This window comes from Mus pahari, chromosome 6 (assembly GCF_900095145.1).
Source record: "Mus pahari chromosome 6, PAHARI_EIJ_v1.1, whole genome shotgun sequence".
In the NCBI taxonomy this organism is placed as follows: Eukaryota; Metazoa; Chordata; class Mammalia; order Rodentia; family Muridae; genus Mus; species Mus pahari.
In genome coordinates, this window is record NC_034595.1 from 3900483 (window position 1) to 3904783 (window position 4301).

Below are 4301 nucleotides of genomic sequence, written 5' to 3' on the forward strand. Positions count from 1 at the left end.
CTCTACTACCCTCTTAACTCCCCTCCCCATGCCCTGAATAAACTCTATTCTATACTTTTAAAAAAGAAGAAGAAAGTTACAAACGTTTCCAGGAAAACCACCAGGATCCTGTTTGTTAGGTTCCCAAGGTCAAAGCAGGAGCAGGAGCCATCACAGACTGAAAGCAGAGATTCTGTCCTAGGCTGTCTTTCAACTGAGCTGCTCCAGAATGGACTTTAATACTTAAGCCTTTTTCCTTGACTCCTCCTCTCAACTCCCAATAATTCCTTCCCTCTCTTGGCTTTCATCACTGATCTCCTCCTCTGTGGCAGTAATCTTGTAAACAGGTTATCCTCTTTCCATCTCTGCAGTGGTGTGGACTGCAAACAAAAGAGTCACAGGAGGATCATGTGTTTGAAAATATTACTAGGGGCCACACCTGAAGGCTATGACTTGGTTGGTCTAAGAAAAGGTACTGGAATTTATGTGATATATTGTAGCAGAGCATCAAAAATTTCTCAAAAGGGACATCTTACAGTTTTAGGAAAGTATATAGTGTATAGGAGAGTGTATAGTGATCAATACCGCTTGCTCTAAAGAACATGGTGCTTCTGTATAAGTGATTAAAGCTGTGCTCATTACAGCAGCCCGTATGCTAAAATTTGAACAGTACTGAGATTAGCATGGCTCCTGCAAAAGACACACAAGTTCACGAAGCATTCTGTATTTTTTTTTTTTTTTGAGAGTAGGTAAGAAAGTAAATCACAAGAAAGAAGAAAAAAACTTGAAAATATTGTCTTCCTGAAATAACCCTCATTTTAGTGCCTCTTCCTGTTGGTTTTCTTTTCATAGTATATCCACATATGCATGTAATGTGGTATATAGGAATTGGGCATAATACCTTGGGAAAGTACCTTGAAAGTTGATGAAGATGACACTGGATATTCAAAATATAGATGTGAGAATTATAATACTGAAGAGGTCAGCTCAGGACCTTTGGAAAATTCCACCAGACAGCCTTCCCCTCCTGAAATAGAGAAGTCATGGAGCACATAGGAGCCCCTCCCCTACAGAAGGGAGAGGCTGATTATGTTCCTCAGAAAGACCACAGTGGGTACCCATCATTGGCCACCCACAGATAAGAGAAGCCCTTGCTACCTCATTCCCTAAGGACCAATCAGTTTAAAAGTCACACTGTTTTGCCAATCACATTGTGCCTAGTTGCTTATGCTCTATTCCGCCCCTGAATACTGTATAAAAACTGATTGCCCAGGTCTGCCACCTCTCCTTTGGGTGCAGAATGACCCTCTTGCTTTTGCATCAATCCCTGGCTCTACATGGTTCACTCAGAGGTTTGGTGCATTGGCTGGGAATTCTACCCCCTGTGGGAACACACCAGAGAGCAGTGAATCAGAAGACCAGCTCAAGCAGGTACCATGATTTTGTCTATCTCACTGTTTGTCAAAGCCTAAGTCTGTAAGCTTGTCTGAACTTTCAGTTTGCTTGCAAACATCTGGAGACTCAGAGAGCCCACAGTGTTTGGGGCGGTCAAGAGCAGTGGGCAGATGTGCCTTAATGTCACTACCATTAGACGTCTGGAGGAGGCTCCAGGTCCCCTGGTGGGAGGCAGGAGGACTCCCCTCCATTTGATCCAGTCAAGTGTAAGCCAGCTGAGTCACATGATTACTGGCTTCCTGCCCATGGCAGGAATGAACTGTGCATTTATTGTCTTTCTCTGTGTTTGTTGGTGTTGGTTATCTTGTTCCGTGTTTTTGGAATTGGACTAATGACATTATTGGACAGACTGAATCTACCCAGTTAAACATCCTTGTTAATCACTGGAGGAGAAAACTTGTCAGTAGTAGTGGTAACAAAGAGCAAGTTAGTTACTCTCTGTTCCTCTGAATGGCCCACCTTCAGAATAGGGTGGCCACTGGTAGGGACCTTTGACTTGTAAGTGATCAAAGCAATAGAGGAAAAAGTCTTTAGGCCAGGACCCCTCGGGCACTCAGACCAAGTACCCTATATAGTTACCTGGAAATATCTAGTGGAGGAGATCCTCCCCCATCCCATGGATAAAAGCCTTTCCTTCCCCCAAGACCCACCTCACAGGTTCTCGCTGTCAGGAAGTGAGTACGACCGCCCACAGTCACACTCGAAATGGGTACTCCTGAAAGGCGGACTGGGGCTGAAAGAGATTAGACTGCGAACAAGGAAGGAGGCTAAGACAACATAGCTGATCAAAGCCCACGAGTTTACTGAGATTCTGAGCTTATATAGAGGAAGGAGGCCCATCCCCCACCAGTTCGTACTTGACGTCCTTTGCCAGCTGAAGGTGATCTGCAGAATGCTGTCTCCAGAAGATCTCAGTGGTCTCAGCAGGTAGCAATAATGTTTTGGAGGAAAGCAGTGGCAGGTGTAGACAATAGAACCTGCTTTGTAAGTCGGAAGGTTCCACCCCAAGTGGTTCCGTGCTTAGTGGCAACAAGGTCTGAATCAGCCTGCTTCAAGGCTGGGGGAGGCAACAAATCCCCCCTAAATATATAATAAAAATCAGCTGGACTGAGGCACAAAATATATTTATGCTCCATAGTCCTGCCTAGGAATTATGGTGGCTGGCGGCCGCGCCTGGCTTAGGTGCTCAGATTTTTTTCAGAACTATTCTTATCTGTCAAGGAGGATATATGCAGCTTGTTTGTGTTTATTTTGTACAAACATGGCTCTGTGGAGTATTATTAATAAACCACAGCCTCTTGGCATATACCTCTGTCTTAGATTGATATAGTTCAGAAATCTGGTTGCCCGTCATTGACTGACCGGCCCTCATAGCACACCTTATTCCCAAATTAGACCAAAGCCACAATATATACTAGAAACATTTTTTCATATCATTAAATTTTTGCCACTGCGCTTGCTGGAGGCGAAGCTGTACGGATGTACACTGTAAGGATGTAAGGCTGTATGCTGGCTGCAGACAGGCTGTAGGATGTTAGCTGACCTGCTTGAAACACAAAGCCAAAAACAGTTGTAAAGCAAAAGGATAAAAAAGCTTCTTGGGGGAAGTAGCTTTGAGAATCAACAGAAAGGCTGTAAATTCTCTGTAGTGGAGGCTGTGCTCCAAATTAACTCTTCTGGCTAAGAAAAGATTTTTAGACATCACCAAGGTTAGAATTATACTTACTAGAAGATTTAGGGTCTGTATCCACTTGACGAATCAATCTTTCAGGTAGCCATCTTGCTTCATCTTCTCTTTGTGAAAAAACACAGACAGAACCTCTTCCCCAAATGAAAACGGGGTCTGGACCATTCCACATATTAGTTAATGGGTCCTGCCATTTAGCCATGGCATAAGAACTGGAAGTAACTGGATTCCAGAGGTGATCTGCTGCAGATTGACCTTTAGTGTCAGTTTGCAAAAAATTCAAAACAAATAAGACAAAAGCAAGATGTGCTTTTGGTGACCTTGAGGGGTATAATTGTCCCTGTTTTGTTTTCAAAAGCCAATTTTTCAGAGTGCGATGAGCATTTTCAGTAATTCCTTGTCCCATGGGGTTATAAGGAATTCCAGTTTTATGTTTGATACCAAATTCCTTACAAAATGAAATAAAATTGTTGGTAATATAGGCTGGCCCATTATCCATCTTAACAACTCTAGGCAAGCCCATAGCATTGAAGGCTTGTAAACAATGATCAATTACATTTCTAGAGGCCTCTCCCATATGTAGAGAAGCAAAAAGAAATCCTGAACAAGTGTCAATACNAACATGGATATATTTTAATTTTCCAAATTCTTCATAATGAGTTACATCCATTTGCCAAATATGATTGGGCATAAGACCTCGTGGATTAACTCCTAAATGCGGAACTGGAGATAATGTAATACATTTAGGACATTGTTTTACAATCATTCTTGCCTGCTCCTTAGTGATCTTGTGTTGGAGCCTTAAAGTATGGCTAGAGAGATGAAATTTATCATGATCACGTCTAGCCAATGCAACAGGATCTGAAATTAATGCCTCTCCTATTAGAGCTCTGTCAATGCAATCGTTACCTGCAGTTAAGAGTCCAGAAAGACAAGAATGAGCTCGTATATGACCAATATAAAACGGTTGTTTTTGAGCAAGAATGATGTTTTGCAATTGTGAAAACAGAGATCCTGCTGGCATATTAAAGTTAAACGTACCACAAGTATCTAATAAGGGAACTGACTGTGCAATATATAAACTATCAGTAAAAATATTAAAATCATCATTTACAGACTGAAAAACATTCAATACCGCTGTCAGCTCTGCTAACTGAGCTGAAAGCCCAGGAGTCTCTGT

The 4301-nt window shown here is 42.3% G+C and overlaps 1 protein-coding gene and 1 pseudogene across 1 annotated transcript in view; one reads left to right on the top strand and one right to left on the bottom strand.

Moving 5' to 3' along the window:
• LOC110323775 (acyl-coenzyme A amino acid N-acyltransferase 1) overlaps positions 1 to 170 on the bottom strand; it is a 15540-nt gene extending 15370 nt beyond the window's left edge. The window contains exon 1 of the mRNA XM_029540480.1: positions 85 to 170. The gene's annotated coding sequence lies outside the window, so the exon portion shown is untranslated. The remainder of the gene's footprint in view (positions 1 to 84) is intronic.
• Positions 171 to 610: 440 nt separating this feature from the next.
• LOC115064271 lies at positions 611 to 710 on the top strand (annotated as a pseudogene).
• Positions 711 to 4301: the final 3591 nt, after the last annotated feature.